Below are 27,220 nucleotides of genomic sequence, written 5' to 3'. Positions count from 1 at the left end.
CAGAAAAGGGCGTTATTGGTAACAAAATGTCACAGAAGCCCTATCAGACTGTGTTCCTGATACAGCTAATAAGCTACGATAGCTTCTTCCAGCTTTCTACTTTTTTCACTCAAAGGTCATTGCTGCCAAGATGGGCTGCTAGTGGTCAACAGCGTTAATTTACCAAAAGCTGTCTAATTAAAACTCCTTCCTCCACCACAATCAATTCCAATTGGGAACTTTTTCAACTTGTTAATCGATATTTTCTCTAAATAATGTTTAAGCTGACATCAGAGAATTGAGCTAGACAGACAAACTGGAGGAAATAACTGAACAGACAGAGTGCTCCTTCAGCCAGCCTTCAGGGCACCAAGACCTTCATCCTCCTCCTCCTCCATCCTGCTCGCCCTCCTCCACCGTCTTTTCAGTGCGTCCAAACTTCACGCCCACCCGTGGCCTCAATCAAAGGGACCCCGGGAATGTTTTGTCACCAGGTTGCCAAGGTCACCAAAACACAGAGGATTACAAGAGCAGGTGGGAGGGAGAGGAGGAAGAGGCCTTTTCTTTCTTTCTCTCCGATAGACACACAAACACAAAGCACATACTGTATATAAAAAGTGCACGCACACACGCACGTTTTCTCCTAACTTGTAATTTCCCTCCACTCCATCATCATCCAGTTTCATTAAGACCGTCTAGACCTTTTTCTCCGTGTGCCGATTGGCTCACCTGGAGGAGCTGCTGTGACTCATGGGAAAATTGTAGTGCACGGAACATTTTTTGACTCTCTTTCTTCCCCATCACTAATGTGTCACGGATACAAAGGCGAACAACATACGAAAGAGTTGACGCATTATTGTGCGATCGCACTGCCGCACACGCACACACAACCCTCGACTCTGACTGCGTGTGTGCAGCTGTGGTCTTTATCTTGGAGAATAGCAGCGCGCTGTGGGCTAGAAGCTAAAAGGAGCTTAGGTAAAAACACAACAAGACACAAATAGGGGGAAAATGAGTAGGCAGCGTCCCCACTTTGATGTCATGAAGCTGACATTTTCTCTCTTAGTTCTGTAATTAGTTCTCTGAGAGCAGGGAAATTGGTAGACATTTTCACTGCATAATTTCATTATCTGTGGGAAATTTCTCCCTCCACTCTCGGTCATCTATCCAATGTCATATTCATCCACTTCTCACTTCTTCTTCTTCCTCTCTCACCGCCTTCCTCTTTCACTCTTGCCATTTCTTGTGACTTTATGCTTCTTCCGCCACTCAGCTTCGCACCCTCCTGCCCCCTCTCGCTTTTCACTTTGCCCCCCAACACCCATTCTCACCCTCATCTGTCATTCAGAGAGCTGGAGGTGTGGGGGGGGCTTCATTGCTCTGGAGCGACAGCTATAAAATATTGATTGGCACAAGAAACATGATAGCCAGAGAAAAGGGTGGGTGGATGGAGAAAAGGGGAGGGAAGGAGAGAGAAAATTTCCCCATGAATAAAAGCTTTGTCTCAGAAAAAGCCTACAATTTTCTCCCTCTTCTGCTCCTCTGCTGCTCTCCTCCCTGTGTGTCCTCCTAAACCTTCTGCCTTCCTCTTGTTCTTCCTCCTCTCTGCTCCCACTGCTCTCTTCTGATCTCCTGACAGAGTGAATTACCGATCCTAACAGCCCACCTCATAAACGTCCTGCCCTGAATGCTGTCATCAATAATGGATGGCTGTAGCAGAACAATGTCCAGATTCGATTTACGGTATGTAGTAAATATGTACCAGGGGGCAAAAACCACATTTATTCCCCTCGCTCGCGCCCGTAGTCCTGCTCACTTCAGAAAACCTACAAACCCGACCAATAAATGTCCGTAAATCTGCTGAAGAATGATGTCATCGGAAGTGGCCAATCATGTTCAAGTGTCACAGACAATGTGAGCTGATCTGTCATGTGAATGGAGATATTGATGGATAAGTGACAGAGGGGGAGGAAGGAGAGAGGTGGAGTGAGGGAAGGAAAATATAATGAAACAAGACTCCATTATTAACATTAGTGGTCATGGTTTAATGTGTCATATACTATAAAAATAACAAAGAAGAAGAAGACACTCACAAGCATCCATTTGCTTATGGACGCTAGGAACATGTGCCTGCACTATCAAGGTGCTGCTGAACTGTCTCTTGCAGTATTTTATATTTTATCTCTTCATCAGTGTTTCCCCGCAGGTCGATAAACAGCTGACAGGAGACGGGAGGAGGAGAGTGAGGGTAGTTGGCAATTAGTTAATCGAACGTGGATGGCATCGTTCTCTCGGAGGGATGAAAAAAAAAATTAGAGTAGCCAATAAAATGCTGAGATGTTGCCAAATATACTTGGGCAGCAGTAATATACCTTGGAGGACCACACAGGTAAAGTATATGTGTGGTTAAAGTTAAAGGAATATTTTTCAAGTGACTACTGGAACATTTAGGCCATGTGAATGAATCTAGGTCAGGGGTTTTTTTTTTTTAGTTGAATGGAAGTTGATGTCGAGCCAACCTAAACTAGATTACTGGATTAAAGATTCAAGAGCCAAGGACCGTTGACCTTACCCCCCTAAAGGCCAGTGTCCACGTAGCGCTTTTTTTCTTTCGACCAGGAAAGCGCTGGCTGTGTTTAGGAGCTCTGGGATACAGCACTTGTGCCCCGAGAGAAACAGAGCTGCACGTTGGCTTTAACTGACAGCTGCCAATGCTAATGGTAACAGAGGGTCGACTGCACAAGCTAACAACGTTGCAGGGTGATAAAAGCACAACGCTCACCAGCAACCATTCAGTGTGCACACAATCTGCTCCCACAAATGGACTTTTCTGTCTGAGTTTCCATCTGATAAAGCTCAGGATACACCGACACAGCCAGAACAAGCCTCTCCTCCATGTTCTGGATTATCAGGGCAACAGGTGATGAGTTCCCGACCAATCAAATATATGAATTGTTGCTTGAAAAAAAGTAGCAGTGACGTCACCGGCGCCTCTCTGAAAAGTTAAGATTACCAACTCGATGCGCTCAGAGTTGCCGCACATAAAAGCCGGAGTACTCACAAAAAAAAACATAGAAGAAGAAGAAGGCTCACAAGCCGTGCCGACTGCCATTACCACCACAAGTTAATTGTAGTACTGTGGGAAACACTGTTTGTGCCAGGTTTGTGTTTTATCTGCACTGCTTTGATGGAGAGTGAGGGGCGTGAGATGCTCCAACTGTGAATACCGGCCGATCCGAAACAAAGTTCCTAACAAATTTTAAAGGAGAATGACCTTGAAGCCACTTTACAGCCAAGCCGACGCTCTAACATCTTTTGAGACAAGTGTTAGCAAGAGTCTGAGGAATTCGGAGGTATGCAGCCGTGTCTGCCTCCTAAAGCGAGCCCGACGCGGCCATATAGGGTCAAAATGCCTCATGGATAAGGAGTGTGTGGTTTTGTATCTCTGTTCCAGTATGTGTGTGTGTGTGTGTGTGTTAGGGTCTTGTGCTCTCGGTAAGCGGTCTGTGATGTGTATCAGTGCAGTAGCCGTGGAAATCATGAGGTCATACTTCAGAACGCCTTATCAGCTAGTTAGGATCAGCAGCAGCTGCGAAAACATGTACGCAAACAGAGAAACAGGCACTCTCTCTCACACACACACACACACACACACACACACACACACACACACTGACTGTAAATAGTCATGCAAACACACTCTTTAAACCAATACCCCTTTACCCCTTATCCTCTCCCACAACCACTATCAACAACACATGCACACACAAACACACAACTAAGAAAACAAGGCTGCAAAGATCCCAATCTATCTCAGACACTTGTGCTGCCAAATTGCACAAGTCCCACATATAGCCTGAGAAAAATAACACAAATTTCAACGCACCCACACAAACACAAAGGTGCAAAAACAATTGTGTGCCATGAAAAAAACACACGGGCTCACGTATTTCTCCCTTTTTCATGCCATTTCAATGTAAACGAACACAGGGAAATACAAATACCCAGTCCTGGCGCTTACATTACCCAGAGGTCCTGCCCACAAGCATCCCCCAAAACACACACACACACACACCGTTACTCTTTATTATGAACACACTCAACAGCCCTATTAGAATCTTGAAAACGTTTAGGGACTTTAGGGCCATTGAGGGAGAGGTGGAAAACGAGAGAGTGAGTGAGGGATGATGGGCCGGCAGGGAGATGGTGCATCACCGCTCTGGAATTAGATATATGAAGCCGCACATTTCCCAAACACACACACACAAATGTGCAAGCGCAGAGAAAAACATGCAAGCAGGAGGTGCACGAGCATGCACGCTAACCCACAAGAGCACCTCTTCATCCTTCATCCATGCACACACACAAACACGCACACACAAGCATGCATGGTGGAAGATGGAATTATCTGATCAGCTATTCACGCACGGTATAGAGCAGCACTTCAGTGTAGAGCAGCACTCTCACTCCATGAATACAATCAACCGCCTGCTTCCCTCTCTGCCTCCCTCTTCCTCTCCAACTCTTTCAGAATCTGCAGACATCACAGCTTTAAGACGACGACGAGCCGATTGTGTAATTCTCTCTTTTCGGAATCATCTTTTCTAACCCTCCGTCGGGGATTCAATGCTCAACTTTCTTAAGTGTTTACTCTTTGACTATTAAATTATTCATGCTTTGAAACAATAGCTACACGTGTGGGTGAGGTTTTGTTTATCCGGTTTTGCCTCGAGATAAACTGGTAATCTGCGGTCGTTGAGGGTCAGAATATTGTTGTGAGCGGTATTTTGTGCGCTCCTGTACCTCCAAGGAAGGTATTTGTTTGGAAAAAAACAAGATGAGCCTTTTCAATCTATTTTAGTAATGTTTTTTTTCTTTTCTTTCAGCAGCATATGCCATTGTGTTTTCGCACGGCCCGTTTAGCTCGATGAGTTTTTGGTGCGAAACAGCTTCCATTCACCGTCTGTAATGTCCACAACTGTTTACAAAAGGGACACAAAGCAGACAAAAAACTACTAGTTCCAGTAATCGCACACTTTTAATCTTCCCATCTTTCTGCTCTTCCCTTTCTTTTCTCTCGTCCTCATTCCAGGCTTGTTTTTGAAATGCTAAGTGGTTCCGATGAGGGTGATAAAGTAAAGGACCGGCAAAGCTATGCTGGTTCACAAAATACATGATAAAATGCACGCTGCCAGCGTGCAGGTGTGTCTGGGTGCGCATCACTCAGAGCCAAATCTGTTTATAAATGTGAGATCAAGGGCGGGTTAAGTCAGTTGAACTACTTGACATAGCATGCTGGGGAATTATTCACCGCGTCCTGGAGTGTCGTATTCCCCTTTGAAATGAGACACCAGGCGACTACACATCGTCTGCGTCCATCTGAAACTTAATCAGGGTCTTATCCTCAATCGGCACTTTGATAAAAGCCACATTATTCAGGACACGAGTAGACATGCAAAGTGAGGGAACTTAATCACTCCATTAACTTCGTCCAAAGGGATCACTGAATTTACATATATTTGGGAGTGTATACTAAAAAAAGGCAAATATACAGTTTGATGTAAACATAAATACGTATATAAGATATATTTTTTGGTACCGATTCAACTCTAAGGTCATTTCTGAATATGTACTTTGATGTGATGTTGCATTAAAGTGCATTATATTGCATTTTTTTTTTTTAAATTCGCTTTTTTATCTGTGTGTTTTAACCAAATCAGGCACATATGAAAATCAAATTAATCTACGTGGGCGAGGAATTCCTCAAAGACTGGGTAGCTAACCATGACAGAAATTACTCTGGAAAGATATAATATAGCATTCACAGCGCACTCCTTGTCACAGCCAATTATATATCCACCAGGCTTTCGGGGCCTGTACTAGGCGATTCATAATAGCAGAAAGTACTTGAAAGCTAGAGTATCTCAATATGGGAGCAGACAGCGACAGCTGGTTGGCGTCCTCGGACTTTCATTGTGTGTGACATGTAAGGCCCCGGCTAAAGCCTGGAACTAGATTTACGACCCGGCCCGCAGAGGGGTGACTCTGTCAGGCCACAGCTGGGCTCAGTTAAGAAAGAGGCAAAGAGGGGCACTATTTTGTGGAATGAAAAGAGGAATAAATCTGGGGTGTCCTGGTGGTCTAGTGGAGAGGACACGTAGCGTCTACGCATGCAGAGTGAAGAACTCCTCGGGCTACACAGACTCCTTAGTGAAAGCAAGGTTTGCATATGACATTGCACCATTAAAACACAATACTGCGAGAAAGGTAATCAGCTCCTCATCCGCCATGCTGCTAGCTATAGTTGCTAGCATGTTGCAATGTTACAATAGATCACACAGTAAAGAGCCACGTGAGGTAATTCATCAAATTGGCATTGCCATCTAGCCGGCTTCATCTCTACATCTATATCAGTTTGTCCACATACCTAGCATGGATCTGCTGAACAATGAGGTCATTTGAGGTTCAGAAACAGAAGTAAGAAGACAGTAAACATCACAATCTTTACAGATGCCTGAAAGCAAGTTGTTGACACCTAAATATTGATCATGATCTACAATCGTTTTGTATGATGCTTACGTCCCTGTCCATTAACAGTAGCAAAGCTTTTCATGTTCCCTATTCTGTTAGTTCATTCAGTGGAGTTGTGGGGTAAAACCCAGCTCATTCAGTCTGAATACTTACATTATAGACACACACACACACACACGCCAACACATTCGGCTCCAGCCACTTACAGTGTATGAATATTAAACCTACACACACAACCACACACACACACACACACACACACACACACACACACACAGAGTGGTGTCTGTGACATGCATATTTTATTTATTACCAAATTATAATTCTGAAAGCTGCATTGCCTCTAGTTATCAGGTCAGATAACTGTGTGTGTGTGTGTGTGTGTATGTAAGGAGAGCTATCAATGCGCATGCATTTTTAAACAGGCACAGAGTAAGTCTATGTAATAGTACATGTTTATGCATCTGTATGTGCCCCAGATGCGTGTTGGTGTATATTGTACGTTTGAATATACATGAACATACAGTCGGTGAGTATTTATTATTCTTCAGCATCATTCTGGAGGCGTTCTATGATAACCACAGTCTCTGATCAATCATCACTTGGCTACAATAGGGCTAGCAGCATGCTCCAGAAATGTGTAACTTCTTTCAGTTACTTTTTTTGTAAGCTTTATTTGAGCTTTTATCTGTGCAAGCAGCCTTCCTCGAGGAATGCTCGGACAGTCGGTCGGCCTGCCACTTTAACCAAGCTGAAATACCTCAACAGCTACTTGATGGATTACAATGAAATTACATTTTTCCAGACATTCAAGATCCCAAAGGAATGAAGCCTATTGACTTTCATGATCAACCTAATCAGCCTTCTTTGCTACAATACTAGATACACTAATTGCTCGAATACTAATCATTTGCGAGAAACTCTCCAGTGAGCTAAGAAGACAAGAGCTGATTTAGCTAATCAGAAAGATCTGAATCTTACTGTTCAGTTTTTATGTCATGAGGTCACAAAACTCCAGATGAAACGAGACTCATCAAACGTCAAAACGCGGAAAGGAATAAAATGACTGTTCATAGAAAAAACGTTTATTTACAACACTTGACTCGAGGCATAAACAGCCTCTCAGAAGCTGCTTGGTGGAGATTGAGGCGCTCACCAGCTCACTCACAGTTGGACATACATCACACATATACAATCGGGCACAGTCGCATTTTAAGCAAGGACACATACAGCACAGGAGCAGCTGATGAGTGGGTGTTTGCAGGTAGGCAGTGTGAGATCACTCGGCTGCCATTTCTCATGGCTGTCTCTGCCAAACGTTACGTGCACACACACACATGCACAGCTACTTCACAGCACTGCATGTGTATCTATGTACGTCCTGACTGACAACTGCTGCATTACAGCTTCCCTCTCTTCCTCTGTCATTGTCTTTCCTCTTCCGCTCTTCTGCTCGTCTTTGTCCTACTCTCTCCCCTAAAGCCAGCTTCCTCGCTTCAAGCATCTTTTCTGAATGTGAGCTTTTCAGCTACTTCTTTTTCACTCCGCAACATTTTTGAAAAGCAGCTTCCTATGCTCAAGACAAAGAGAGGGGGGGAGTTATACAGTGCACCGTTCCACGTGAAGAACTGGGGAGGAAGTACGCCTAGTTTGTCCTGAAATGGCTCTTAAGCCAGCACTTATCTCCAGGTTCTGTGGTGCGAGTCAGCTTTGGTGTACTGATACACCTCAGTGGACAACGCAAGCTGGTCCACAGACGGAGCTCGTATCTGATTCCTCTCTTTCGTGGCCGAGCACAAATCAATGGTTACAGCTTTTTCCTACGTGTCCTTCATATGTGTCCGTGCGTGGGAGGAACTCTAAATGTCACACTATCAGCCGCTGCGATCGTGGTGAGGCCAGATGAGAGCCAATCTGTTTCAGTCCTCGGCCATGCTGCGGGTTTTAATTCCACCTCCTTCTGAACTAGGTCAGTGGTGTGAGGACCAGTAATGGCAGGCCATTTAGGGCAAGTCTCCTCTCTAGCCATCTCTCAAAGTCCTCTACTCTATTCAGTCACGCTAAAGGTAAAAGCCAGACAACACTTAACTCAAGAAGAGAAGAAATTTGTCATATTAGAATTTTTTTCCAAAACTAGGCCAAGCAAGTTCACAACATAATGCTTGTGTGTTTCTTTTCCCAGTGTGATTCACTAAGCTTTTTAATCACAGGGTCTGTCTGAAACTGAAATATGCAGTAATATTGTGGCAACACCATAAGAGAGAAAAAAAAAACGGATGAGAAAAAAAAGGAGAAAACATTCTTCCCTGATGGACAGTCAGAGAAAAAAATATTATTTTACCGTGAAGAATGGTTATCAGCTATATAACGCACAAATTTCCCTTTGTATTACCCACACAAATGCATGCACACCACACTTATCCACATGCAGATGTAATATCTCATTCATATGCATAGTCTTATGTAAGCTTGTGGGGGTACAAACTTGTGCGAGTTGCTGTGTAATGTTATCTTCCAGATGGATTCTGCCTCCCTTATCCCAGGCCTGAGGGAAAAGCAAGGCTTCGCTTTCATTCATGTTCTACTATCACAGCTCAGCATCACTATTAATACAAGCAGCCAGCGCAGGGCAGTGCATTAGAATATCAAAACATTGGCCGGGGAAGGACTTCTGTTTTCAGGGAGATAGGATAATGTTTTACTGGGTGCCTGACAACTGATAGTGTGTGTGGCTGGTGGTGTGTACGTCTGCGCTCTATGATCCATGTCTCACTATAAACCTGGTTCTCTCTGTGTTCAATGTGTGTGTCTGCATATTTTCCAGCTGTCAGTATCTATCTGTCTATATGACTGCTTCCTTTCTATCTCGGTCTGTGATGTCTGTCCCGATTCCTTTACAGACCCTGTTTATATTTTCATGTTTTCCGTGCACCTTTCTCTTCGTTTTTTGTCTGTTCTTTGCAGCCTGCTTTCACGCTCCTTTTGCTTTGGTGGATTGACATAGATTCAGCCGTCCATCTTCTACTTCTTCTTCTTCTTCTTCCCCAGGGGCACATTTCACGTGGACCCCGACTTGCCAAGCCACTTTGTGCATGACTAGGGCTGCAGCTGAGTCGCTACACCGTTTGTGTTTTTTTCCTGAACGCTTTTCCTTGACCTCAATGGAAAACATCACGAGGTCGAGAAATGTTCCCAGGAATTATGGGATGGCAACATATCCTTACCTTTTGTAAAGGATGTGGCAGTGCAGCCTTTGCTGAAGGACACACGAAAAGAAGCACTAAAGAACCTTTCAATTTAGAGAATTCAACCAGCTCTTGTCATGGCTGCCACTTATATACTTCTGAGTCATTTCACTCAGGGACCAAAGCAACGAAGACTTTCCGACTCCTCCTCATCACGGCCTTTTCACCACCCTTTCTTCTTCTTCTGTTCTTTTGATACATCTGTGTTTCCATGTTTTCCTCTCGTCCTTTCCCCTGTCACCTATCTTCCTCATCCCTATCGCGTCCGATTGCTCCTCCCGTTTCCGACAGAGAGGAATTAAAACACCACGCCGAGCCCAGTTTCGTAGATTATCTATTTGGTGCGGAAGAACTGGCACAATACACACATGCATGTACACACACACACAATAAAATAATAAAGATGGCCTCAACTCAAATGATAAAGAACAGCTTATGGGCTTATTTCATTTGAAGATTTTCCCATATTTTGGCTATTTTATTCAGAGCTGAAGATAAAATTGGATCAGACATTTCACTGCTCATGCCTCTCTCCATCTGGAGGCTCACTGTCTCGCCTTCTTATCCCTCCTCTCTCCGCCGTCCCTCCCTAGCACCCCCCCTTCCTTCCGACCGCACGACTCCGTCTCTCTCCCTCGCCGAGCCAAACTCTCCTTCTCCCCTGCTGTCCTCCTCTCCTCCTCTCCTCCTCCTCTCGTCCTCCCTCCATCCTTTGCCTCTTTCTCTCTCTCTGGCATCTTTCCACACTTCCCGCTCTCATCTTCTATCCCCATTTCTCGCCTTCCCATCTTCACTCTCTCTCAACACTTCGCCTCCCCGCTTTGGTCTCTGGCATCTTTTTACTCACTGCTTCCCTCCAGCCTCTTTCTCTCAGCCCTCCTCCCTCCGTTACATCTTCAACTCAAACTCTTCTCTTTTTTTTTCCACCATCTCACTTGATCTCTATATCCTTCCCTCCATCCCTCCCTCCTTAGGCCACTATAAATAGAGCCTCAAGGGGGTTTCATAATGGACTTCTGCATCTGACCTTATTACAGACACATTACTGACCATACTTCTCTACAGTATCTTGCCTTCTTCTTGCTCTCTCTCTCTCTCAGTCTCTCTTCCATGCATACTCACACACAGTATACGATTGTGTCTCCGATCTCCCCTTTATCTCAGTAATGTGCATGCCCTCTATACTCAAACTAAAGCCCTGATGGTTAATCTATCTCTAATTCCATCTTTCTTCTACTCTTCACCACAGCTTCTCCCTTTGCAATTTCTTTTCACCATTCTGCCGTCCTGTGGGTCTCATTTTGTCGCAATTAATTTCCTCATAATCTTAACAAGATTTAACAACACTTGGGATTCGCTTGTGTGTTATTTGTCCTCTCTGGGGATTTTTTTTTTTTTTACATCATAAAAATAAGAGAAATCTCAATTTGTTCTTGAGCTAACATAAAAACACATCATTAGCGTTGCTTTCCTCCTTGAAACCAGAAGCTTTGGTGCAAACTAATGAGCTAGCTCACAGCTTGTGTTACCTATTGGTTTTAATGATAAACACCAGCTCTGCTAGCATGCCATTTTGGAATCTCGAGTGCCGACGCGGGGAATTGTGGTCGGCCATGGAGGGAGCTCGATGAGGAAGAAAACACCGAAGTGCAAAATGTCAAGTTATTCCTCTGACACCATCTCCATTATTTTGTCCCTCTTTCTGTCTGATCCACTGCTGCCAGAGTCCTAATTAACTTTTATCTTGGGTCCGCTACCCTCACAAGTACTACTCTCTGAAATGAGCTGTGCTCGAGCTTGTGGGAACTGGAGCAGTGGTTACTGAGCAGGAGCGCAACGATCTCAAGAGTGTGTGAGAGAAAAGAAAGAGAGGCCGAGGAAACAGCACGAGAGAAACTGCCTTATTTTATTTCAGCTTTATTTTGGTCAAATCCTGAGGCTTTTTGAAACGACACAATGGGCTTTGAATGGGTTTCATCGGCCTCCGGGGAGAAAAACATTCCCAGACCATAAGAGACTGAATCACTGATACATTTAAGTGACAAAAAAAAAAAAAGAAATCAAAGAGGGCCTGAATGAAATCTGTCACGGAGGTTTTCACACTAGATGCCTTCACCCAAACTCAACACGACCTGACATATTTGGGACAGGTTCAGACCTAAAATATAATTACTGGGACATTAAATGTCACAATTAAGTGTAATTTTTGGTCATTAAATCACAGTGGTACATTAATTGCAGTGCGGTGATGCTCCTACACTAATGCACTTCTGGGCAGTAGAAGAAGCCAACAGGTTGTGACATGCCAGCGAGCTGACTTTGAATTTGCTCTGGGTGGTTAGAGAAGCTCTCGTTGAGCATTTAGCCAAGTGATGAAAATTTAGGGAACAAGTATGAATGAAAGGCACTCGTTTATAGGGACAGACCGATTATCAGTGTGGTTAATTATCAAATCTGATATTCAGCATTTTTTCAATCATAGTAAACAGTGTTATTAATTAAAAATGTGGTGATTTGGCTCCGATGCAGCCGCCCACTCTGTCTGTAGTCACCATTCTGTGGTCTCACTCAGTGTCCCACCCACAACATCATCTGATTGGTTACAGGTCACGAGTAAAAGCCTATCAACACTGAATAATCTGAACCTGCAAAGTTACTAGTAACTAATGTTTAGCTTGCACATGCGCACCGAGAAGTCAGTTTGAGAAGCTGTAGGCGCACTGGCAATTTGTCGTGGCTCCTTTAAGGGACAGGGCAGAGTGTGTGTGTGTGTGTGTGTGTGTGTGTGTGGTTGAGTGACAGGGAGAGCGAGATGGTGGCTGTGCTCGGAGCAGACAGGTAAGATGGAAACTTGTCTAGTGGCAGTAAATGTACGTGCAGGTTACAGTTTGCCCGTGAATAAACTCTGCAGCTACTCAATACCCAGGACAGAATTTACGTTAGTGACCACCACTTGTACTTTTGCTAATATCGATGCAATTGCTATCCATATTAATGATGTTTATCTTGCTAAGACGTAGTGTAATTGCAATGGTCTGACTATTATCCATTAAAGTTTTGGTCAAAAAATTGACTAAACTGGCTTTGATCAGGCTGTAGGGCCGAAGCTTCAGCCCTGTGCAGTATTACATTTCATAAAGCGGAATTTAACATATATTTTTAATCTTTTACATAAGAAACCACAGGGCGAGATAATCAATATTGTATACAGCAGTCGAGTGGTGCTGTACACAGAGAAACTTCATACATGATTCAACAGATGAGCTGTGTTGACTGCGTGTTTGCTATTCATAGCGAACACGTTTGCATGAACATTAAAAATTCATTTATAACATACAGTCGGTCTAAGATGGTCTCAACATTACCCTCGACATGCCCTCTCCGTGTTCCCAGTGCTATAAACAGTACTCAGGGGCATAAACGTGTAGTGCCTCGCTCAGCAGCGGGGAATGTGTACAGTAAGTGTCCTAGTTGTTCACTCTCACTTAAATTAAACACGGCCTCCAATTCATAGGAAATAAATGTACTCATGTGGCTGCAGATAGCTAAAGGAGTGTGTGAGTTTGCTCTGTTGTGTCATTGGTTTGTTGACTGGTGGTTGATCGCTAACCATTTTGACATCTGGCCCAGATGCAACCCATTGAAGCTCTTGAGCGCACAAACAATAGTGAAGCTTGCAGGCATGGGTATACGGTTCAAAGCTGCCAGAGACTTCACAAGCTCAGATGGCAGCAGGCAGTGAGACTACAAAAATGTTTTTCAAGGGGGCAAGGGGAATAATGACTAACTTCTGCCAGTGAAGTCTTTCCACCTCACAGAGATATCTTGACTTTATTCTGAAACATTTCCCATTGCTGCGGCTTGGCGCAGCAGAGTGGTGTCATGAGTGGTGGGACCATTGTTAACAGGAGAACAGTTGAAGCCCCGTGGCTCCATGTTTTCACACTCCTCAATGAGACGGCGAATTCAAGCTCAAACGCGGCCAACGCTTTTATGTGATTTCTGGACAGATCAAAAGATAATACTTCTGTAGCAAAGGGTTTAGCTCCATTATAATGGAGAAGCCAAAAAAAAGAAAAAAAAATCAAGCTGTGAGAGTGAAATATTAATAAAGAAGAATATCAATGCATGATTAAAACGATTACAGGAGGAACACTGAAGTAATTCAGTTCAAGTTCAAGTTGAGCTGAAATGAAAAAAATGCCTCTCAACAGTTTTAGATCGCATCCACAGTCATTTTGCACCTATTTAACAATATGTGTCACACAATATAAAGTCACGTGCACTTATGAAAGCTTGTCCAAACCCATTTCAATCAGTAATACCGTGCCATCCACCCATCAATCACTCTTGGATGCCACGGTAGGTGCCGCTCATGTTTGACCGGCCCTCTGATCACTTAATCAGCTGTGCTCACACGGAGCTGCCGACGGAGACAGCTACTCTGACATGCAGCAGATGGGTGTAACTCACATTCAGTGCTAATGCTATTGGCTACCATAACGAGTCCTTCCCTACCTGAACATATGCGGGAACAAATATCCCTCTGCCTTCTGTTTTAGCTCGACTGTATGATAGTTAGGAAGTGGTTGCATGGGACCTAATTTCTCTCTCCCCGTTCAGTTTGATATCCATAATACACAACTAAAACTTCTATCAAATATACACTACAAGCCATCCCACCTCAAATCAAAAGACAAAGCATAGAAGTAACCGCAGCCAAATCAAAAGGCCATGACTTCAGGTGGGGGAGAGGCTAAGGTAAGGATATTAGTACATCACTGAACATTAGGGAAACTACTGCGGCGGAAACATGGCTAGAGGTCGTGAGTTCACTCCCAGGTGATTCAATTGTAACATTCATTTCCATTTCAGGCTATTCAGACACAATTTAATTCCATGTATCAGAGAGTCACCGTGCGGTTAATTATGTATTTACGAACCTCAGCCCGTCAGAAAATAGATCGTGGCATTATGCAGCAGAGTATGAAGTTCAGATCCAGTTCAAATGGGAAGAACTTAACTGTATGCGTCATTAACTTTACTTGACTAGTTTGAGGACTAGATTCTTAACAGGCCCAGTCATAGCGCTGAGGGACGCACTGCATTAGTAACACATGGTCATAAATAAACAAGAAGGGGGAAGAGTTCAAATGTGGGAACAACGAGGTGGATTTCATTTCTTAAACATGACCTACAGGGGTGATCTAGTAACGAGTTTTGTTCATGAAGATCCGACAATAAAACGAGCCCAAAAAACGCTGAATATGCTGCTTTCATGATACATCACACAACTGCAAGATCAAGTTCAAATATACAAAGTCCACTGCATGTGGCTCCATACTCTAGGGTTTCACTTCAACATGAACGGCATACATAAAAAGAGCCACCAGAAAGTATTGTGATGCCAGGAAATGACCACTGCTAAGAGAGCAAGGTTAGAAGTTCAAATCCTCAAGTGAACAAGTGACTGAGTCACTGTGTTTATGTGTGGCTCAGTGTAAGAGAAAGACGTATGGATATGTTGATAGGCTGGAAGCTGAAGTTGCCCCGGGGCTACCGGTGCTGCATGACTGGCTCTTTTCAGAGAGGCCCCACACAAAGAGGTGCAGTGAACAGGGGAAATAACAAGAGGTTAGTTAGTTAACTGGGGTCACAAGGGCAAAGGTGATGAGGCTTTCAAGTGTGTGTGCGTGTGTGTGTGCGCGCAAGGGAGTTATGTGAAGTCCATGCCTGTCGTCGTGTGTGTATGTCTTATGTGTGTGTGTGTGTGTGTGTGTGTGTGTGTGTGTGGCTGAGTGAGCCATAAAGAAGATGTGCTGTGCGATGAAAGAGGCTCTGTGCAGGTGGACGCTGAGGTCAGAAGTTGAATGTTGTGGGGGGCCAACGGAGAAAATTCACTGCATGACTGAATCTGTTTGCAGCGGGTCGCCCTGTCAGAGAGCTGATGAATGGGTTTTAAGTGTTTCGGGGCTTGTAAGCTCAAAGGTAATGGACTACAGCTGAGTGAGCCAATACTATTGTTTTCAGAGGGCTGGCATGTGGAAATTATACGCTTGTGGATGGTGCAAGTTCGAACAATGTTAAAAGATCATGTAAATGTCCTATGCGTTGTTATGAACGTTGAATATTAATGCTATTATTACTGGTTGATTGTAGCAAGTGGCTTTGTTTTTGCAGCATTAGAAGCTAAAAGCTAAACCTAGTCCAGATTTTGTTTCCAGGGTAAGTCACATGTTAACAGCTTTAAAGGAACTATTTTTTGGATGCCCTTTACAACAGATATAGGTATACACATACATTTGTGTGTCATGGGCTACGTACCGTATTGACATTTTCACAAAACGTGTCGTATCACATTACATGTTTATTACCTGACTTTCAGGTTGGGTGGGAAAGGTGATTGTGATGGAGTTGCAGGCGACAAGGCTACTTGACCACTGTTCAAGTCTCTGTTCCAACATTTGTAAACGTGACACCGCTGGGTATTTTTAAGGAGACCTCGGGACAATTTCAAGTTGTGTTTGTGGCGACAAAAACAGGGATTTTGAGGCAAAACATAATGTTTTCCTAACCCTAACCAAGTGGTTTTTGTGCCAACACCTAATCAGAGCATTGTGACAAAAGAAAAAATGAAAATCGAGCCTACAGAAATGTAAAGTTGCAATGTCAAGTAAAAATAAGTAAATAAAACTTCAACTCATCTGTGACACTAAATGTTTATCTGTTTCTTTATAGTTTTCTGTCACTGTTTGGTTAACTTTAGGCAACAAAAACACTTGATCAGGTTTAGATAACTTCTGCCATGTAGGTACAGTATTTTTCTGCTCTTTTTGCCGAAATCACAAAGCTATTACTTTACAAAAACTTGAATGGTCAGTTGCAATGAAGGTCCTGTTGTTCCTTGAGTTCCAGGCGATAAAACATACGGCTAACGAGGTGAAGCTTCACCATGCTGAGAAATAAACCGATGCAAGGTGCGAAGAAACAGCATGGAGTACCAATAACACAAGCAGAAGGCAGAAAATAGGCAGTAAATGAATTTAAATGTGAATACGGGTCAGCAATAGTTTAAGACTGTGAGTGAACAGTCACAGTCTCGTGACAAACCTACAAAAGGCATCATGCACAATAAGATCCATTGTTTATTAAGGAAAGAACTTTGTGTAATGAAAACACAAAGTAAAACAGATCCACTCAGACGGGTTCTGCAGATTGTGGCACCGTATCAGTGCTGTAATTGGAGTTAGATTACTTTTACAGTGAGAGAACAAAGACTCATTCTTGCTATATCAGGTGTCTCACAAGGCCACGGTGTACTTGTCAGAGTGCAGTGATATGTTGACACATTTTCTCAACCACAGTCTGGGGTCATTTTAACAAGGAGATATTTTAATCTGCTCTCCACTGCCTTATTCTCACATCCAGATGCACAAATACACTGAGGATACAGGGAACATCACAGGTCTTTACATGGTTTCCTCTGCTATGTAAGGACGCAATGTTCTGTCGACATATCATCATGTTTTACTGTACATTTACAGTCTAAGTGCATGCGGTGCGTCTTTGTGTTGTGAAGGGGGAAAAGCTAACGGAGTATAAAGGCTAAGAAGAAAAGAACAGCGAGTAGGAGGAAATAAAAAGGGGAATGGAAGGCAGAGAGAGCCAAAGAAAGAGAACAAAAGAAAAGGTGGTACAGGAAAAAAAAAGGTGCGAGACCGTATGTGATCCAGAGTCCTTGGAGATGCTCTTTTTCTTTTTGCTATGTCGCTTTTTTTCCCTATGGCCATTGATCTGTGTTTGCTTTCGACATTCAGGTATGCTGTGCAACCACTTTTCCCTCCGCACAGCCCGTACAAATTATTACATGAAAAAATACAGAGTAGAATACGACCTAAGAGAGCAACGCCATAGTGTTGGCTTTGTTTTTAAAACCATGTCTGCGGCTTTTGGTAATGAGCCTGGTAGGCTAAAAAATACAACGTGTTTACAATGAAAAGGTTGCTGAATACATTTAACACTGAAGGCGCCAAAGAAAAGCCTCAAAATCCTTGATAAAAAAAATTGTAATCGTAAAAAAAAGTAATTATCTACAAAGAATCTGTCTGATATATATGATATGATATTTCCTGCAGAGTAAGATGATGGAAGATGATTGAGGGTGAAAAGAAATGTACATACTGTACATCCTTTCATCTTGGAATAAAAATCTTCATTATCTTTGCAACATTAACCCGAGTTCATTCGTGACACAGAATGACAGTAGTTTGACAAAAAACAAATCTTAACTCAAGGTCCACTCTGCTGCGAGCTAAAATCCTTGAAATAAAAAAAAAACTAATAAATTAATGTATTGTTAAGATTGTTTTTGTCAATTACTAACCCTGCTTTTATTCTAAAGAGAACTGACATTATTTTCTTATGTGAGTGTGTTTGCACACTACTGAGAGAGCAGAACGCACTCCCCTGATTATCTACGAGGTTTACCACAGTTCACTAAATTGATGACCTCCATGGTGCTCGTCCAGTGGCTCCACAGCACTGACAGGACGTGGCAGTTATGGGATGAGAATTATACTGCAGGAACAAAAGAGCTCTCGAGAGGTTAATTCGGTGCGTCTCTGAGTCCTTTGTGGAATGGATAATGCTTTACGTAACACTCCTCATCCTACATGCAAACTATGCACGCTTGCTTGCTTGGTTGGTTGGTGTGACAAATGGGTTGGATGACGTGATATTAAAACTCCAAACTGACAAGGAGTAGCAACCTCAATTTTTAAGTGCACGTGTACGCGAGTTCACGGTTAAGTGGAGCTCTTCAACTGCGTGAACTCTACATGATCTTGTGGTCTTTGTGAAAGGCAAAAGCAAAGCATTAGACAGAGACGGCGGTGTGGTATGAGAGTGCTAAGTGGGGGCAAACACGAAGAGATATTTTACTTTGATACAACAAGAGAAATTTCTCTTTTCACCTGCCCCTGTGGGACGTAAGAGTCCAAGATCAGCTACATAGTAGTACTCCTGGGGCTTCTGGGAGGGATTTAGTGTCTCGCTCACAGGCGCTACAATAGGGATGATACGTGGGGCCTGATCGCTCCCTAAGGTTGAACAACTAGTCTTTAAAAAGCACTGTTAAAAACAAATCCTTCTGAAAACTCTCCAACAACAACTTTTTCAGTAAAAGAAAATAATTTAATGGGAGAACAGACTGAGGTCATCATCACATGAGCTGCAGCTGTAGTAGTCCAAGTCCTGAGGACTTGCTTGCCAGCAGTGAAACGGCAGGAACGATGGGAATGAGGAAGTCAAGAAAAGCCAAAGAGACAGAGAAATACAGTTGTGGACCGACAAAAAAAAAAAAAGAGGGTTGATACATAGTGAAAAGACCCTGTCTGGGGGACATTATTAGGGGAAAACTCCTTCATTACATGTGTCTTGTGCCTGACCCCATGTGGATTTCGGGCCTCTTTTTAGTCCCTCGCTCTCCCTCATTCTCCCTCTCCTTCTCTCTTATTTCTCGCCTCTGCCGGCACAAAGACGAAAACGTACAGCATCAAATGAGGCATGCACACTTACACACAAACTCACACACATACGCAGTGAGAGACTGTGGCTGAATCAGCATGTGATTTAGACTGGTGTGATTAATGACATTCTGTGCACCAGTGAGCAGATGAACCGGAAAACAGCACAAACATTATCATAACCTGAAAGACCTAATTATTGCAGTGCACATCTGACAGATGTATGCCTGTGTGTGTGGGGTGAACGTGTGTGTGTGTGTGTGTGTGTGTGTGTGTTGGGGGAGCAGCGAGGATACAAGATTTATGACCCTGCTGTGGAATGTTGTGCTCCGTCCCCTCCATCCCTTTTGTGTCTTCCACCATTCGGGTGCAAATTAGCAATATGATAATGGGCATTTTATATATTATAATGAGTGCACGGCCTGTGTGCACGCATGTGTGTATGTGCAGTGTGTATTTGTGTTCTCTGACCAGCTGAAGAAGGTCTCTCAAAACACAATTGGGAATGCGAAGCTAACGACAGCCATCTCTCAACCTCCGGTATGGAAATGTGGCACTCCTCTCACAAACGGGAAAACAGCTAAATGTAAATGAAAAAATTAGACAATCCTCATCCAGCATCCTCTTCATTGGTAGGGACATGGTTCATACAGTAGGTGACCAGGGACACGGGATGGTTTTGCACAATAGCAGACGGCAAACTTGAACACCAACATACTGAAGCAAGGAGATGAAGAGGGAAAGAAATCCCAAGACTCCATTATGAAATCGCAATATTTAAAGAGTTCCTGAGTTAGGAGAAACTTCATAAACTTTGTGAAACGCGGTCTATATCAAATTCTTCATCAACTGGGCCTTCTGGTTAATTCGGCATATGTTTTACATGAAGTTCTTTTTTCTTTGTGTGCAAATGATGGTGTCCTTTTGTCCCAGTGATGTACGTGTTTATTCGTATACAGCAGGGAAGAGAGACTCGATCACAAGTGGTCACGCAAGACACATGCAGAAACGCCTGATGCCAGGTTCGAGCTAGTGAGCTGTCCCCTCGTGACTGGATCACAAAGGACGCACGTTAACGCTGGAACGATTATTGGATTGCACCCATCAGTCCCTGAGTGTCGACTAATGTTTCCACAAAAAGAACCCAAATATACTTTCCCAGTTTTCCCTTAGTGGTAATCCAGCTTATAAAGCTAGACCAATAAATCAACCACACTAATATATTTGCTTTTTGCGGTCTGTGGCTGCTCTGTTCATGTTAAATTCATATGCTGGAATCTGAAAAATGATTATCCTAAAAAAGATGACACCAGGTATTTTGATATTCAGGCTCCTCATTTATTGTAAATCTCGAATAATGTCACAGGGAGTATAGCAGCCAACAGAGGACATTTCCAATTTGGGACCAATTTCAAGTCAGCTTTTTATTCCGGTCTCTTGTGGTGCAGGGAAATGGATGACACTGGATCAGATACTTTTAGTGGACCAGCGTCAAGAGCTTCATGAGACACCAGGTATGGCTGTCTGCTCCTCTCTTCCCCCTCGCCTTCTTGCCTTTCACTCTCTGTCATTCTCACACCATTTGTCTAACTAAATCCACCCTCAGGCCCCCGGACACCAGAGCAGAACAGAGGGGCGGAGAGAACGAGGCACGGATGAGGAAGAAATAGAGAGCGGAGCCGAGCAAAGGAAAGAAAGATTGCTGAATGAAGAAGTGGGAAATAGACAGACTGTGAGTTTGGACTTTTAGAAGGAGAAACAGACCGAAAGAGTGTAAAGACAATGTCTTTGGGTTTATTTTAAGATTGTTATTATAAAACACTGTTTAAAATGAAACGGGTCACTTTTTATTTTGTGTCAGCAACGTTAAGGACAAGCTTTGCCCACAGACGTACTGTTTACAGTGGATGCGCTCACACATGAGTGCGAGCACAAATTAAAAGACATCCGGAGGACAAATAAATGTCATTATTTGTCATGAACAGGGTGACACATACTGCCAGACGGAGCCAGACAAAAACACAACTAAGGACAAATTCAGAGCATCTACGGTTCTAAATAGAAAGTCGTTGTGACAAAGTCACTGCATCAGCCTGAATGTTTCAGCGCAGCACTGAGTTACTCAGAGAACGAGAGGTGATTTATTTTGACAAAGCAGGCAAAACATTACCAGAGTTTAAAAGTCAAATCAGTCCTGCAGAAAAAGAAAAAGTCTCTTCACGTCAAGCAGATATTCAGAATGTAATTTCGGCTGCAAAACTACTTGACGAAAAAGAAGAAAAACACAAATATACCAATTAGTTTTGTTGGGATTATTACTGTTCGACAATGAACACAACTCAGTTGTCAGCTCGTGCCTTGGCAAAGTATGCTCCACTTGTGTCGTGCCAATAAAGCACCCATCAATTTGAGCTGAAGTCTATTGAACTGATAAAACAGAGAGGAAAAGAGGAACTCAACTGCAATGAGGAGACAAATCTGAATAAAACATATTGTCAAGAATACAGAGGAGGAAAACACTGAAAGGTGAAGAGTGAACAGCTGATCAAGAATCAGAGGACCCATGACAAAAAGTGAGCACTAACAGGTACTCTGTTACTTATCTAATACAACTATCCTTGGATCAGGGCTGTCACTCTTTATTAGGAATTTAGACTTCTGGTGGAACACGGGGGCAAAAGTTCACATTTGCTTCTGTAATGGAGGGCACACGCGAGCAAAGCCGTCCTCAGCACGACACGGCATCCGAGAGGCAGAACGTGGAAGTAATTTGGGTTAATGAGAAAAGATAAGGCTGTTTGTCGACTTTGTTCAAAGCGGCCGTCTGACTGTCCGACAACGACAAATCTGTGGACTCACCTGACAGCTTTCAAACCGAGCGAGGCAGCGGAGGCGCAACAGACGAGCGACGCATCGTCAAGTGTACAACCTCGTCCGACCGCCGACTGTGCGGCACACTGAACATCAGCAGACCCCTCCCAGAAGCTTGTAAAAACATCACCACCGATAAGTTGGCAAGATTTATTAAGTTTCTTACCATTGACCCAATGTTTACATTTGATCGCCATGTTTCAGCACGACATTTATGTGACATCAACTCGGCACCTCGCGAACCAACATTTTCCTTGACCTTCAGAGTTGTTGCTCTGACTTGAGGACATTCACCAGAATTTTCCCAGTTGTGAAACCTTTTTAGCAATAATTCCTCCAGCATATGAACGCACATCGCTGGCCACACATGCGCCATTTCAAAATCTGTTTGAATTCGTTTTTAGAAAATGACAGTCCCACTTTGGACCGCCTCGGTTTTATTGCATTTTTGCAAAAACATTCAAAAATACAACAAAAAGCCTCACGTTGTTTTCTTGATTACTGCATTCTTCACCTATTATACACATTAAAGCAACTTTGTAGCACAACAAATGTGACTACAGTCTCCAAGCTTGAACGCCACATGGTGATGTGACACCAGAGACCGCAGATGAGCAGTCTGCTCAGCTGGGTAATGAAATATACTGTTTACTGTAATTCAAAGAGTTCTCATATCCTCACTTCTTCTTTGAGTGTCTGCAGTAATGAGAAGTTAAGAGAACAAAGCACAACGCAGAATCAAAAGCAAGCTCTGGCACAAGGCAGCGGAAAGAGCACAAATATAAGACTTCAGGTAGAATAGTGATCTGTAATCATTTTAACACACCGAGCCTTGCAGGAATATCGGATATTATGATGTTGCCTCAGTGAACTTAAGCACACAGACATCAAAGGGAGTGTTTATGGAGACCCCTCCCTGCCTGTACACCTTGTTAAGGTTTTTAATATGCTAGGACCCCGAGGGCTTCCACAGACGTTTGATGTCTGGGATGAGATGGAAAATGAGATGCTGTTTAACAAACAGCCTGCAATGAGCCGGTGTTTACTGAACAAAAGAGGACAAACATTAAGCGATATACAGTGCAGGGAGTCAGTGCAGGGATGCAGGCCCCGCACCCAAATCTACTGCGGCTGAAGTCAGGATCCTTAGAAAGATCAACATATTTTTTCATTTAGGCTTAATAACACACTCTCTGTGCTCATTTTTTCAGCTGTGACTCTGAAATGGCCTTCGCTACGGTTATAGTTTGTTTGTTTTGTTTCTATCACCTGAAGCAAGTTTTCTGTCTGGGTTTATTATGATGCCAATTAAAAGAAAACAAGACTGTATATTTTCAAGGCTGTAATGCTAATGTACAAGACAAACATTTCTGTTGAATAGCGGATATTCTATCACATAGCTGCTACAAAACTATGCAAATTGAGTTGATGTACATGCACTGTATTCTGATTCTCCTGTATTTCTTCTAGCATGATGACAGATGCACCTATAACTAATACATCTGCAAAGTCAGGTTTATGAAGAAATGAGCTTTCAGGTGAGGAAAGATAAGCAGGGGTGCGTATGGTTTGATTTACTGTTAATCTTATAAATACGACTGTTGGCACTAGTAGTAGTAGCAGGTTGCTTAATAGCTTGCTTAAAAACTGCAATGTGACTTTCTAGTTAATAACTGAGCAGTTGCTGTTTGACAGAAAGCTGTTTTGCTCCAAAGATCTGTGGCGTATTGTCCCTTTAGATCACCGGAGTTACCCAATTACAGACGACAACTGCTCACACGTAGCAATAGCTGTGTTTTTCCTTTGCGCTGCTAAAGCTAGCTCAATTGTCAAAGCATTATAACTTGTCAACTGAAACCACAGTCATAAAGTCTTTTTCGGCAATTCTTGCAACTCAGCTGTCATTGTGGCATAAATAAATAACATAAATATATACTGATACCAGTACCGTCTGCTGCAGGAGCTCATCAGTATTATGGTTCTGACCAATCAGGAAACCGGTACCAATTCAAGACTGTTCCTCTGTACTCATCCCTGATCAAAAGTACACGGTGGCAGCTGTGGTTCAGAAGGTAGAGCGGGTTGTCCACTGATCACAGGGCTGCCAGTGTTATTGCACAAATGACAGCGGGATGTGTTTAATTGATCAAATAGTTGACACATATTAAAACCTCAAGTGTTTTGCACACAGTGTTCATCAAATAATACAGCAGCGGTTTTAATTACCACATTAGTATACAGTACATATGATGCAGATTTAGCTGAAGCAGGGCTTTAACCTAAAGGTTAACTCGGATTCAGAGCCAGTAACAGAAACAATTCAAATTGGAGATGAGAGGTGTGTTTAGGCAGCGAGCCAAGTTGTTAGGAAGGAAGGAAACAGGATGTGAGGACTGCAGATGTGTGTGTGTGTGTGTGTGTGTGTGTGTGACACTAGATGTCCACACCGCAGAGAGAAGAGAGGATAAAAGGGAATGAAAGAGAGATGGTTCAGCATTATTGGAAGGGTCATGGTATTAGTACAGGGTCTCATGCATTACACGTGTGTAGTCGAGCGTGTACGTGCATGTTGCGTTTGATAAGTTCAAGGTGACCAGGTTCTGCTCACACTTCAGTTGAAAGGCTGCAAAAGCTGAGAGGCTGACTCGCCCTGTGTTACTGTTAGACTGGCAAGCTCACACTGTGGCTGGTTTATTCAGAGGCTCAGATTACAGACCACATAAATATCTCAGTGAAGTGTGCCATAATACCGTCAACAATTTCTTCGCGAACTGCCAACATTATCTGCCAGGAAACGGCAAAAGGAGAGCAGGGAGAAGTCGAAAGTAAGGGGATGAGGAGGAGGCAGGTAGGGAGGAAGGGAGGTGAGCTGAGGGGGGAAAGAAGGAGGTTTTCCAGGGACTAAATCAAAAGGTGACAGGCAGAGAAAAAGAGAGAGCAAATACAAGGAGCTGTAGAGGAAAAAAGGTGACAGAGCAAATAGGATTGAGGAGAGACACGGAGAGATTAGTAGGGCCAGGGAGAAGAGGATGAGTAGGCGATGGGTTAGGGTAATGAAAAGGAAAAAGGTGAGACGGAAGAGAGGATGGACAGGCAAGAGCCGGCACAGACGAGGCAGCTGAGATTTACATATGCTAATTAAACTTCTGTTTGGGTCACTTGCTCTTCATGTCAGGGCTCCCTCCACACCTTCTGTCTGTCCTCGCCCACATTTTCTTTGTCTGTCTATCTCCGGTTTCCACCTCCTTCCTCTTATTCTCCCTTATTACTTTCAAAGTAGGAAGCTGTCTCTTTGATTCTTTTTTGTTTGGGGGGGAAAAAAGAAACCGAGTTCTCCCTGTGCAACCCTCACCTTCCCTCCTCCGTCTCTCCTTTTCCTATAATCATACAACGCCCCCACTGCGCACCTCATCCTGATGCCGCCCGTCCTTGTGATCCGTCTCGACTTCCTCATCTCTCGCTCAATTTTCTGTTTTATCCCCGGTTGCCCTTTTGCTCCTTTTAGATCTCCCCCTCTTCTTTTGTCTCTTATCGCCATACTTCTAGAGCTCTTTCTGTAATGATGTCAAATCTACTCTACAACCCTCACCTTGTCCTTACATCCACCTGTGTTTTTCTTTTCTGCACATTATTCGTCATCTTCTTTCTCCTCTCTTTATTTCTGTGTCCCGTTTTTCTTTATCCCTGAAGTCCAAGGCATTCACCCCTTTCTGTTTTTTTTTGTTTTTTTTTTCCTTGTCCTCATCTCCCCTCAATCCATTTTCTTTCTGCCAATATATTCCCCATCTCCTCTCCACCTCCTACTGTACCTTAGCACACCTGGGGACCTTCCATGTCAATTCATTCTCTCTCCTCTGCTATTTCTTTCAATTATCCCTCAATTTGCCCCCTTTTTCAGCTCCCGCAGTTGCTTTTTTTCTCCATCTCCTTTTTTTCCCCCTCCTCATCATTGCTTCCCTCTACTCTGCCAGACCTCCAAAGTCCAAAACTCAAAGCTCAGCCAAGTACCACAATGCCAAAATACCTACTGGACTCGCCCAAATGCAAACACAAACACACACATCGCAACATGCATGGGCATACACAGAAGTGTGCACACACGGGTTCGCCGATTTCCGTGCACGCGAGCAGACACACACAGAGAAATGCACACCTCTAGCCTCCATGACCCGTTGCTGGTTTGTGAGCCATCTGTTCATTTATTTCAGAGAACAAACACACCTGACAGTACTGAGGAGCTGCTAAGTCCATTTCACTGTTCACTGAACAGCACAATTGAGTCGACTAGATGGAGGGATAAGCTGGAACAAAAACTTAACGCACCCCGAGGGGAATTGGAGATCGAGAACCACTGTTCCTGTCCAAAGCCATTTCTCTGAGAATCAGAAAACTGTATCTCTCAGCCGCTGTCATCCAACACGATTCAATACTGCGCTGCCATAACGCCAGAAGTTAATAGGAATCTGGCTTTGGCGAGGCTCAAGATATGAAGGACATAAAGTCCGGTTATATCACAGTGGGAGTGGGACACATGGCACACAGTATATGTGCTGGTATAACAGGGATTCTGTGGGATAACAATAAAAAAGATGGACATACTCTACAGCAGACATGTATACAGACTTTTTTTTGTTTCTTAAAGGTGCATTCTGTCAACTTTTGACCTGTCTCCTGATGTAATGCTGCATAATGTTCATGGTCACCATTTATTTTTCCAAAAACATTTGCTCATGTTACTTGGAGCTCAATCAACACTGTTAGACTGGGTGATATGGCATTAAACATATTTTTTACTATGTTCTCCACCTGCCCAACGTAGTGTGACATATCCACTTCATGGAACTGCATGTCCTTTTGCTCCTGGTGCCAACTCTACAGTATACGTCTCTAGTTATCTCAGTGTAATGCAGATTTTGAATAAATAATCATCAGTGATGTGGATATATGATGTCCAGGTGGGTATGACAAGTATTAGATCATGAAGAAGTAGAAATTACATCACTTTACTGTCATGCAGCCTTTAAAACCAGGGCACAAGAACAAAATTGCCATATCACGGTACAAGCATAT

At 43.4% G+C, this 27,220-nt stretch overlaps 1 protein-coding gene across 4 annotated transcripts in view; it reads right to left on the bottom strand.

Annotated features, from left to right (window-relative positions):
* Positions 1-27,220, bottom strand: part of unc5ca (unc-5 netrin receptor Ca) — a 230,723-nt gene that overhangs the window by 106,483 nt on the left and 97,020 nt on the right. The gene's annotated exons all lie outside the window — the stretch shown is intronic.

Source organism: Pagrus pagrus (assembly GCF_965226575.1).
Source record: "Pagrus pagrus genome assembly, chromosome: 8".
In the NCBI taxonomy this organism is placed as follows: domain Eukaryota; kingdom Metazoa; phylum Chordata; class Actinopteri; order Spariformes; family Sparidae; genus Pagrus; species Pagrus pagrus.
The sequence above is the reverse complement of the archived record's forward strand: the minus strand, read 5'-3'. Positions and strand labels throughout refer to the sequence as shown.